The following is a 12847-nucleotide window of genomic DNA, read 5'->3' on the forward strand; positions in this document are numbered from 1 at the left end:
GTTTATAGTTGTTAATGTTGTTTCAAAGGGTACTACATTTAAACATGTTCTTGCACAAGTTTCCTGGCTTCATCCCCACCCTGAAAGACACACTGCTAGAAGATGTGTGGTTAATACATCCTCTGTGCATTTAAGTAAGACCAAAGAAAAGGTCTGTACTCCTGCCACTATGCACTGTAGTTGAGCTCTAGGAGACTGATCTCTGCAGACCCCTCATGCTGATTCAAATGTTGTTTGCATGGAATCCTCATTTTACCTTGATTAAAACTCATTTTTTAAAGAAGTTATTTTGTGTATCTTTTTTACATAACATTTGCCATTGCTAATGGCGTACACAGTAATCTAGCTTATTTGAAATAAATAAATCAATTCAAGCTAAAATGTAAGAGTCTATAATTAGGCTACTGAGCCTGATCTATTTGTACCAGAGATTTTCTTACCTTTTAAAAAAATGTCACCTGGGCTAAAACTCCCTCTGCAACCCTGATTTGCATTTGTATAGCTCACAGCATTTTCATTTACATGTCAAAGCCTCCCCTAGAAATAGGAGGAGGGGGGTCATGGGGGGACAACTGCCAAGGGAGGCCCACGTCAATTTCTGACAATTTACGGCAGTTTTCGGCGTTGCCCGCAAATTGCCGCAAACCTGAAATTCCACAACAATTTACAGTGCCGCATACTGCCGAAAATCCCACTTTTCATGCAGTGCATCTTCAGGTACTTTCAGACCTATCATCAGAGGCAGCAGACGTAACAGGCACCAATTTTCATGAGCATTGCCTCCCACCGTTTTACGGTTTGAAAAGTTTCCAGGTACAAGATGAGGGCGATTTGTCTTGTCACACCACTTGTATGGGAACTGAAGGATGATTTCATTTAGTTCAATGAGAGAAAAATACTTCTTCTTGATAAGTGCATCAAAAGACAATACCAATTCTAATGGAATAATGCCTTCAAGAAGTTCATGTACATCATCTGGAGGGTATCCAGATGTAACATGAAAGTGTTCAAGAAAGTGCTCCACTGGAGCGTTCGGGACTCTGCGGGTTTCTGTCCATGGAGGAGAGGAACCGACTCAAAGAAGAGGAGACGGGCGCACAATCCCACGATAGCGGTAAGAATACGTTCGATGACTGCAAGCTAAGCTAAAAGTAGCATAGCTTCAAGCTAAGCTAAGAGTAGCCTAGTAGCCCTACAAGTGAGCAGAACCCGCTTTATTAAAGTGTGTTTTCTTTGCCGTGTCGTTTACAGGAAGCGGTGCGCCGTCTTCAACTCCGAGACGAACTACAGGCGCCACGAACCGGAGCAAGGGTCAGATTTAAAGAATATGCTTTCATTCTGCGGTATAAAGGAATATATACGTATAGATACCATAGGATGGATACCGATCATAACTGTACATGTTGTTTTCACAGACTAATCTCGCCTCATAATGAGGCGGTGACCTCGTATTTGCTCCGGGAAAAGTCCAGATTTAGACGACGTCATTGTGTGTAAGTGACACTGTTTCTCCTTCCTTGTTAAATGTTACTGTGACTTGCGTTTGATTTTCTTTTTGTATTCATACCACACTCATTTAATTGTTTTCCAGCCGCCTGTGTGACGTATTGTGAGACGGGACGCAGGAGCTTCAGGTTCAGGCGGAACACTCATTGCGAGCGGAAGCTGCGAAGGATTCAGCGCGGAGTCGAGCGAGAAGAAAGAGGGTCAGAGTTTATTTGCTGACTTGTTTCAGGTGCATTGATCGATGTGTTGTGTCCGTACGCATCGCACAGTACTGATTCATTGTTGTTTTTACAGCTGCCGGAATCGAGACAAAGTGCGCTGGCTGATGACGAGGTGGAACTCTGGAAATCCGCCACCGTAGAGCTCACGTCGGACGGAGGGGACGGCGTTGTTGGCGGGGTCTCGGGGTGGATTGTACTGTCGCCACACGCACACGAGCCGCCTGCACAACAGACCTGCCTCGGAAAACACGGCGCCAGTGACGGTCTACAACCCCGAGGAGGCCGTTACCCAAGTGCGGGCAGATCCTCACTTTCTATGTAGTTGTTGTTTGTGTGTTGTTAATAAAGCTTTTTCTTTGCATAAACATGTGGCAAATGTTCATTTTCTCTATAAATTCATTGATGTCCTGGTTGGTATCCTAATAATAGTGTAGTAGCCTACATAGGATAACTATGAAATGAATATACATCATAATATGAATATATAAATAAAATGAGGCGGGTGACCAATAGCGACAGATCTGCCAACCAATCACGAGTGATTGAAAGTTGTTTTCATCCAATCATGAACAAGGAAACTCAAGCCTGGTCTGCCCACGTGTGGTTTTGCTGCCAATCACGAGTGATTTTATTTGTTAGTAAGTTGTGGTTTCCTCCAATAAGGAGTAAGGTTATTCAAGCCCGCTCCGCTCGGCCACCCGCGGTTTCGCTGCATTCATATGCTAATTCGGGCCATTCGCACCTCCGCCAGCTCTCCACCTACGTCATGGTTCGTTTCCGACAATTTGTGGCACAGACAAACGCGACGTGCACGGGTTGCAAATTGTCGGAAATTGTCGGAAATTAGGGAGATTTCCGGGCGTTTACGGGGACGAAAATCTCACTTTTCATGCAGTGATGAGCCTACGTGGCAGATGCTAATGACGTTGAAAAGCATTGTAGAGCTTGTTTTGTCACCAAGTCATACAGAGGAAAGCATTTGCTATCTTGACAGTTTAATATCTGAACATCGCTGCAGATTTCTTCCTCAAAAGAAGCTCATCCCTAAGCATCATTTTCTTGAGCACTACCCCAACCTTATCCGAGAATTTGGTCCTGTAGCTGCTCTGTGGACCATGAGATTTGAAGCGAAACATAAGCTTCTTCAAGAGAGTCATCAGACACACAGGATGTTTCAAGAATATCTTGCTTTCTCTTGCAAGCAAGCACCAGCTCATGATTGCAAACCATCTCCACAAATCAAATGCAGTCAAACCATCACTATTAGTTACAAAAACAGAGGTGGCTTTGGATGTTCTGAAGGATGACATTAAAGATGCATTCAAGTGCAGATTTCCAGGTGTCACAAGAGTACATATTGCCAACACTGTGAACTGTTCAGGGACAACCTATGCTGCTGGAGTGGTGGTGTGCCATAGTTCTACTACTGGGTTGCCAGACATTGCGGAGGTGCTCAAATCATGATAGTTCATAACAAACCAGTGTTTGTTATCAGACTAAAAATGGCATGGTACAATAACCACCTTAGAAGTTTTGAGTTGTAGAACACAATCAATGAGAAAGTAATTGAGCAAAAGGATCTTCCAGATTTTTATCCTCTGGCAGGAAGACGTCTGGTAACCTTGAAGGACCACATTTGCCTCCCTTATTAGTGGTCACTGCCACTGTCACAGCCTTGGTGGCCGCACAGATTATTCATCACATCTAATCATATTTGTAACAACCAGCATTTATTTTTGGTCATAATTGAAGACTTTTTTCTGGATTTAAATGAAAAAATGCAGATGATCATATTCGAATGAGTTAAGCTGACATGAGCACACTGTATATAGTTGAAACTTCACATCAGAATGAATGTCTGTAAAGATTAACAAACATTTGTGTTTCTGATGGAGCTTTTTCTGCCAGGATGGGCACGCCAGCAAAGCTCCAAATCATTTTTGGAGACGACGAAATTCGAAAACTCATTCTACCTGGAGGCATACCAAGCAGTCTCACAGATCCTAATTGTGCTATCAGAGACTCTTTTGATATTCCTGGGGAATTTTATGTGCTTTATCAGGACATGGATTTCAGTGGTCAGTTTTTCACTCTGAGCAGCATTGGAGATGTGGAGGATAAAGCAACATTAAAAGTTGTGCCAGTCAAGTCAGTTGTCCTCACTCTAAGTCCAGTGGAAACAATAGAGTTTGACTCGCCTCCATCACGAGAATCCTCTGATACTATCTCCACCCCCTCATCATCATCATCATCATCATCATCACACACCACCATTCTCTCCTCCTCTGATGAACGCGGAACTTCCCTACACTCTCAACCATGGCCAGCCAGATTTGAAATACCAACATTTTCCTTTGATGTAGAACAGCATTTGCAGGCTGGAAACCAAGCAAGGAGAAATTCACGGTTCTGTCAGGGATGCGGGGGAGGCAGGACTCAAACGCAGACTTTAGAAAACTAAAGACTTTAATAGTCAAAAGGCAGAAACAAAAGGCCGGGGGGCAAAAACGCGCACAGGAACCACGGCAAAAAGGCAGGCAGAAACTAGGCACATCCAGGACATTCGACAATGATGCGACAAGTGACAAGAGACACACACGGTTTAAATACACTAGGGAGGTGCAGGTGATTTGACACAGGTGGAAACAATCAGACAATCACAGGGGATGGCAGGACAAGGCAGGAAGTGAAGTTACCCGGCAGAGAGCAGACATGGGGCGGGAGGGAGGAAAACCAGAGACGAGGGATGGTCCACCTGGGAAACTCTGGCGGACGGCCCGGCGGGCGGCCAGACGCCCGGAAAGGCTCCGGGGGTCGGTCAGCAGTCTGGCTCCGGAGCACCGACTGCAGGGCACTGAACGTCTGTGGTTTGGCTGGCTGGGAAACACGGACCACCTCCGGTTTGGCTGGCTGGGAAACACAGGAAACCTCCGGAGTTGTCGGCGGCTCGGGGACGCGGGAAATCTCCGGAGTGGTCGGAGGCTGGGGGACGCGGAACACCGCTGCGGTCGTCGGCGGCTCGGGGACACGGAAGACCGCCGCAGTCGTCGACTCGGGGACGCAGAACACCTTCGGAGTTGGCGGCGGCTCGGAGACGCAGAACACCTTCGGAGTTGGCGGCGGCTCGGAGACGTGAAACACCTCCGGAGTAGTCGGCGGCTCGGGGACACGGAACACCGCCGCGGTCGGCGGCAGTTCGGGGACACGGAGCACCTCCGCAGTCGGCGACGGCTCGGGGCCTGGAGTCTCGGGGCCGGTACCGGCGGGGTCGGAGGAGCGAGTCGGGGAACGGCAACGGGAGATCGCTGCGGCGGCCCAGTGGAATCGGGAGATCGCGGCGGCCCAGCGGGAACGGGAGATGGGAGAAGTGAATTCATGTGGTACTTTCAACACAAGCATCTTTTGTCTGTTAAAGCAGCGACGTCTTGAGGTGAGGCGGGAGGCCATTATTCGTGCCCTGATGGAGTTTCTCGGGGAGTCTTTAATGGAACTCATCAAGGACTACGAGGTTAATTCAAACACATGTTAAGATCACAATGTTCACTTGTGTACATTATTGTATGTAAAAGAAATCCCCATGGCAAGTCATGATAATGAGATATAAAAAAAATAATATGAAAAGACATTTTTAAATGGCTCCCTTTGTGGTTCACAACTTTCTTTTATTTTGCATCTTGGTTGACCTGAAAAAAGTTTCTGTCGATGTTCAGGCAAAAACAAACAAATGTTGAGCATTCTTGTGTGATGTATCAATATGATAAAAAGAAAAAGGAGTCACGGAACTAAAATTTCAATTGAATCTATTTTGTTTCATGCATGAAAAGCAAAAAATGAAAATTGACAGCAAATATTGGATACCTAGGGCTGAAAATGTCAATGAATTAGTCTTTCATGTCAGGAATAGGACTTGAGTAAAAATTTGGGGTAATGATTGCCTCGCTTTTCTCTTCTCCTCTCTCCTTCTCCCTTTTACTGTGTTATTTTCTGTACCCTCTCCTTTCTCCTCTCCTCTTTCTTCCACTCTCCTCTGCTTTCCGCTCCCATTTTCTCTCGTCTCCTCTGTCCTCCTACCCTCCCACCCTCTTCTCTCTCTTCTGCGTGCAACGTGAACAACTGTATTATTCAGTGTTTCCATTAATGAAAGACAGGAAATAAAGATCAGGAATCACTAGAGTTGTACATGACGTCCATAAGGCCTGATTTACTACAGGTTGTTTGTGAGTGTAAAAGCAATTATAAACTTCAGCTGTTATCGAAATATTGATGTTTTTGACACTAGTCTGTAACTTCAATGAAAAAAATAAGCTGTACTATGCACCTGAACATGGATTCATATATATTTTACAGGGTATCAGTAGAGAGGCAGCTCAGGAAGATCAGGCTGAGAAAGTCCTGAGGATCTGTGTCTACCACACTCTACCAAGTGGCAATGAAGGTACATTCAAACCAGATGTATCGATTGTTGTTAAAGTGTGGCAAAGGCCTGTCTCCTGCTGATGGGCATAATTTATGCCATGAACTACCCGCCCAAAATGAAGTACACTTTTAAAGTCTTTCAAAAGCTTCTTCTAGGGCTTGATGTCCTCAAGCTGTCCCCGAAGATCCTGTCCCTAAGGGACAAGCCTATAGCTTGAGTGCACATGTTTGAGTTGTTTTTTCAAAGGGGGCACATTTGTTTATGTGGCCACTTTTCTATGTTCTGATTCTAATTGTTGTTAATTGTAAAAGAATTGGTGGTGGGTTGTGGGACCATTGTTTAAGGGTTTCAGATGCGGGTGCTGTGTTGACCTTTTGGAACATATTTTTTTGAAAAATATATATTTTTAAATAAAGGTGTTGAATTAAACAATTGCCTATTTTTTTTAAGTAATTGTTTCAATACACAAAAACATTGAGAACAAATTTAGGCAATCTAAACTGCAGAAATTTACGTAAAATGTTGTTTAAATGTTACTTACATATAGTCTATAAATAAAAGTTAAAAAAGGTATTTAAAATAACCTTGAAAAGCCATTGAATTTTAGGTGAGATTTTTTTAGTTTGAAGCAGTCAGAGTCTGAGTAAAACTTACAAAGAAGGACAGAGTAAAATTCAATGTCCATATTAATAATAATCAGTAAATTATTTTGAATTTGTGTATGTATTTTTTCACTTTTCTGTCTGAAAAACATTTCATTTTGATTCTCTCCTAGTTACGTGCGCTCGTCCGTCTTGACATATTTCCCAAGCGTCACCAGAGAGAGAGCGCGCGACCAAACCTCTCCCCCCCCCATCGGCCGGTTATTTCTTCATGTTTATCCACCACACCTCCACGACCGGTGCGTGCAGCATAAAAGCTTGGGGACCTCTGCTCTATATTTGTATATATAGGAGGATATTTTATTTTCAAACTAACAGCCGTAAATCATGTTCAGAGAACTATATTTAACATCTGCCAGCTTATATTAATAGCATTATGTCCCTCCCATCAAATGCAGCTTTAACAAGCTTTTGCAGGCTACAACCTTTTCTGGCCACTGAACAAGTTGTTACATAAAGTACATTTAAATTAATCCAATCTGCGCTGCTCCCCTATTAATTCCCACTGACCTTTCATAATGAATGACTGAAAAATTAGACGAGCAGTTTTCTGTATTCTGAATGGATCGAGAAAACAACTTAAAATGAGTTCAGCAGGAAAAAACAGGGCACATAATGTCTACCATTATTTGTTCAGAGTGGGATGATGAGTGGCTGCTCTACAAAGCCAAGTGTACACATGATGTATGAGCCATAGCAAAAAATTGTTAAATATGTTAACATTTTTGAGGAGTGACATGTGTTAATGAAGTGAATACAAGCCTGGCGATATTAAGTGTTTAGCCAGAATTGCACATGCCAAAAGACTGTACATTTCAATTATTCCCTTAGCACAACTCTAACCTTGTGTTACCCTTGTTGTCCAGAATGTTGTTGTCCGGCTGATAATACTGGGAACCAGTGGCGGCTAGTCCATAGAGGTCCCCACCTTGAGCCGCAAAAAAAAAAAAAAAATAGATTACACTAGAAATGTATATTTGTGTTTTTGAAACAAGGAATATATATAGTAAACAATAATATATATATATTAGATATTATATAAATATAATCATATTGTAATATATTTATCCTTATATGATATTTGTATATGTATAATAATTTACTGAATATGTTTTATATATTACTAATTAATATGAATTGTATGAATGATGTCATACAATTGCTTTATCAAGATGTCCATATTATGTTAAACTGTTAAATGTTTAACTGCAAAGGAATAATGCGTGTTTGATACCTTTTTTGCATTGAATCATACTGGGATGTTTAATGAAACTGATTGGCTGCCCCTACCACAAACAAATAGCCTACCACCAGCCGCCACTGCTGGGTACTCTACTAAAGAAGCTTGAGCCCTTTATAGACAGTGTTTTTCCAGCTGTGACACGTTGGTTGTATCTGGGTTAGGGATGAGAATCGAGCCGATGAGAAAGAAACCGATTCACTGGGCACCGGTTCTTAACCGGTGCCCAGTGAATCGGTTCCTTGCAATCGTTCGCATGTCTTCCTAATGATGCCGCTTATCGATGCCGCTCATTGTAAATGCGTCATGACGTCACACACCGACTGCGTTTGTTTTGATTCAGAACGCAGCAAACATGCCACCGAGACTGAAGCGCTCCAAAGTTTGGCTATATTTTACGCGAAAAGACTTAAATTCCGTTACTTGCAACAGATGCAAAAGTTCAATTTCGTCAAGGGAAGGGACTACCTCCAATATGCAGAAACATTTGGCCACCCAGGGATTCATTTGCAGGACTGTCGCGTGTTTGATACACTTCTACTTAGCGACACGACAAGTGAGTCAAGCAGCAGTGGAGCTAACAGGACACCATCTGTTATTAATCCCAAAGGTAACTTCTCTAACTTTACTTAGTTAATGTGAGCGGCGCGCCATTTCATTCATTGAGTAAACTTTTACTATATAACGATAATAATCTCCATTGTCATTGTACATCAAATTTAGATGATGATGATGACGGCCAGAGTCTGGCTGGCTCAGAGGCTGCAGCAAATATCTCTCGTGCAACTCTAGCTACTCCGTTTACAGAGGCAGAGAAGAGTAAAATGACCCAGGCAAGGATAAACGAATGACACAGAGCAGTGACTAAGTTTGTGGTAAAGGGTTTGCACCCGTTTGCCACAGTAGATGCCTCTGCATTTCGGTAGGTTTATTTGCTGTATTTTGTCCAGTACAGTTTGTTTTGAGGTTGCTACACATACTTTGTGTATACTCCGTGGTGTGTCTTAAAGTTAATTAAAGCGAGTTAACAAAAAAACAAATTTGTACTTCCCTCACCAAATGAGAATAGATAAGGAATCGGACCGTTAAGCAATATCGATAAGGGAATCAGAATCGTAAAAATCGTATTAATTCCCATCCCTAATCTGCGTGCAGATATTAGTGGAAGTAAGAAACGTCTGCCTAAGTAGACACAAATACTTGCAATGGTCTTCATGCATTGTTTGAGTGATTATATGGGCGGTTTAAGCCCATGAGGCCCACACCATCTCTCATACCTTCAACTGTTTCTCATGTGAGTTGACTTACGATACGTCACGTGTTGATGGACAGTATCTGGCTGGTGTCCAGATACATAGACCAAGCATTTCAACTTCAAGTGGGAGGGGCGTCTCATGTAATCAATCAGGATTTGTAGGAAGTGCTTTGCATCGATGAACAGGTCCCCCCCCCCCCCCCCCCCTCTGTTTCCTGTCTAAGGCAGCATTTACAACATGTCCATTAAGTGCTCCATACAACCACCCCACAGCCCAGCAACTGGAGGACACTCAATACATATTTAAAACTTTGCCAGTATCCAAGATGGATACTGACTACCTTGACTACAGCATCACATAGGGCCTGGCTGATGGTTACGCATTTAAAAAAATAACTCCTTGGATTTAAATCATGGAAAGGACTTGACAAATGATTGAATGGCTTCCTCTCAGCAATTGCGTTACTCTAACACTTGGCTTATTGGGTGGGGTTGGTATCCTTTTTTAGTGTAATTGTTTAATAAGTTTCAACTAGATTTAGTTAAGGTAGTTGAAGTCCAACTTAATTCAAATGACTTTAAATTAAACTATTATTTCGCATTAATCTATTAAACTATTCATTTTCATTAATCTAACCCAATACAATTGAGTTGGTCGAACATAATTTCAATCACATGGAAATCCTTTGCATGATTTAATTAAGTTAAGTCAAAGAATAAATATTAGGTGCAAACAATGACAATAACACAAATAAAGAAACCTTGCATTAACAAAAGGAAACAAAAAAATATAAACTGGTTGAAGCCTTATCATTTTCAAACTGCAAAGACATTTTGATGAGCTCAGTGAGATAAAGGGAAAGCCACGTTTTCACAGCTTTTACTTTGGTGGAAAGGTTGTTGACGTCGAATTTCATGACTAACTTCTGCAGCAAAGATGCATTTCAGCTCTCTGGAATAGCTCAGGTTTAGAGGGCTTAAATACAGGTTGGTGTGATTGTAAACTAAACTGTGGGGGGAGAGTCAAAATTTGGTATAACACTGATTCAGCAAGGCTGTTGGTCTTTATAAAAATCATATACTCTATTATGGGTCACTACATTCTTACACATGTCTCTCCTGTTTCCATGGTTTTGATATTGCATATTGTCAGGCTTGTGGCTCTGCTGGAGTCCCTGTTACTCTGCAGGGAATTTATGTTTTTTTAACTTTACATCACATGGTTGCGCAGAGCAAAATAAGCATTAATAGGGAGAAGAAAGCTCTCCTCAACGCCGCAAACAGTGCCCTCAAATGTTTGCTTTGGAGAATGGTGAGAATGGAGAGATGGTGAATTTAAGTGTTATGACAGAACTGCTTTACGCCTGTCAATCTTAAATGTTTACATATGTGAGTAGCATTATGCTGATTTAATACCTATATACAGTACCAGTCAACCTTATCGTTCAATTGAACATTCATAGCCCTTATACTTTATAATATACACCACTCTCTTGTAACCTCATGGATATGCCTCTAGATCTGTGGAAAATTGTGACTTAAGTACTTCGTCTTCAATTTCCATCTCTACATAGTAGAGACTTTGTCTTAGTGTGATTATGCAAATGTAGTTAGTCTCTTTATCTATTCAAAAGCAGCAGGATGAAAGCGAGGCAGACTTGACCGGCTACACATCTCGTCTTCAATCCTGTGTTCACCACAAGAATAGCAATGTGCGTGCATTAACCCAAAAAGACAGCGTTGAGCAAAAAAAAAAAAAAAGGAGAGGATGTGTCGAGTTAGAGCCATTGTGATAGAAGGCAAGACAGGGAGTGTGGAGGGAGTGGGTAGAAGAGAAAAGGATGTTAATTTCTGGAATCAATATTAGGTAGCAGGGGTAAAGAGAATGCTAATTAGTGATAGAGGTTGGCTGTGGTCTGGGTAGTGCTCATCACAAACGCAGTCAGAGAGGGCTTTCAATGCATGGATAAAATGAACTCCCTCGCCAACGCTGCTATTTGCGCTTAGTATGCCCCAGCCTCGATTTAACATCTGTACGCTTAAAGATAGATGTGAATAGCCTAGATCCAATACCATGAATTTTTTACAAGAAATTCAATCATACACCGATAAGTTGTGTCATCGTCAATCGGTATGTTCTTGTAAGTGAATTCAACAAAAAAAATAGTGTTTTGTTACCACCCTGCTTTGATGATACTGTACTGCTATTCTCTGTGGCTTCTGAAAATGCCGTTGATAGAATAATAATCAGTGAGCCAGTAATGCACTTGTCTTTGTCGCTAAAGCAAGACTCCAAAGCTTTCTTTCCGGTATGTTATTTTGCTGAGCTGAATACATTCTACATTCAGTTATATTTTTTGAATTGAGACGTATGTATGCAGGTCAGCAAAATAGCATAGAGAAAAGAGTAAGCGAGGACGCCCTCTTCACCATGATGTTTACTGCAGATATTAGTGTCCCACCAGTTAGCTAGAGTGAGAGCACTTACGCTGAAAGTCGTCTTTGGTCAGTTTGATCCTGAATTTTTGCCCCCATTGACTGAAACCAGGGGCATTCAAGTATTTGGGAGCTTTTTTAAAACCTGTGAAATAACATTTAACCTTTGTCAAAAATAATAAATATGCTTATTTGGGGTCCCTGTATATACATTTGTCACCAAATGACAGCAATCCGACCATTAGGCAGTAGTCAACAGATGTGTTTCTTAATAATAAAACAGAAAACATAAATCAAACTTATTCAATTTTTATTTCTTTGTAGTTTCTTGTGTAAAGCAATATCTGAAGCAATGTAAAACAGCGTGACCATTTTGCAGAACGCTGTCTTTGCACCCGATTCACAGCTTCCACACTTGTCTCTGTTATTGATCTGATTAATCCATGCTTCTGTAAAAACAAAGAACAAAACCTTTTAACCTACAGTCAACTGCGGTCTCAACTAATTGTAATTTTACCCAAATAGAGAATTGGCTCCAAAAGATGGCACTAAGTTATGAGGATAGGAGAAACATCTCTCACTTATTGCACTCAGTCTAACGTTAGCTAACTTTAGCTAGATAGCAAGCCTTTGTAACTAACGTTAGTTAACTAACGTTAAATCATTTTAAAACAATTAATACTTAGCTGTCACTCACCGTAGGAGAGGGTGTGTTGCTCGGTCGCCTGGTGACGAAAGGACACGTATTTCTGTTTTCGCTCCCCCTGATGAAGTGAGCAGAATACTTCGCCGATAGTGGTTGACAACAACGTTGGCAGTTTGTTGTTTTTAAGGACGTTGCATTCTTCCCGCACACGCAACATCAGTAAAGGCAAGAATCAAAAGATTCTATTGCAACTCTCCGGGTCATTAGGGCTACAATGTTTTTGACAAGTTAACTAAATTGTAATTATTGTTGGAAATTATGGGGGCGTTTTTCGCCCCTCTCCTCGTGATATCGGTGAAAAAATTATATTTCTTGGGGGCAATTTTGTGATAGTCATAATGTTACAAAGTCAAAGACTCAGTTTTGGTATCAACTTGTCAACTGGTGTTGCAGTTTCTCAGAAG

General features: G+C 41.8%; 1 long non-coding RNA gene across 1 annotated transcript; it reads left to right on the forward strand.

Moving 5' to 3' along the window:
• Positions 1–993: 993 nt before the first annotated feature.
• Positions 994–1733, forward strand: LOC144406273 (uncharacterized). The gene is made up of 3 exons (XR_013467504.1): positions 994–1311; positions 1416–1493; positions 1592–1733. It is a non-coding gene; the product is annotated as an uncharacterized LOC144406273 (long non-coding RNA).
• The last annotated feature ends 11114 nt before the right edge of the window (positions 1734–12847 follow it).

Source organism: Gasterosteus aculeatus, chromosome 4 (genome assembly GCF_964276395.1).
Source record: "Gasterosteus aculeatus chromosome 4, fGasAcu3.hap1.1, whole genome shotgun sequence".
Taxonomy (NCBI): Eukaryota; Metazoa; Chordata; class Actinopteri; order Perciformes; family Gasterosteidae; genus Gasterosteus; species Gasterosteus aculeatus.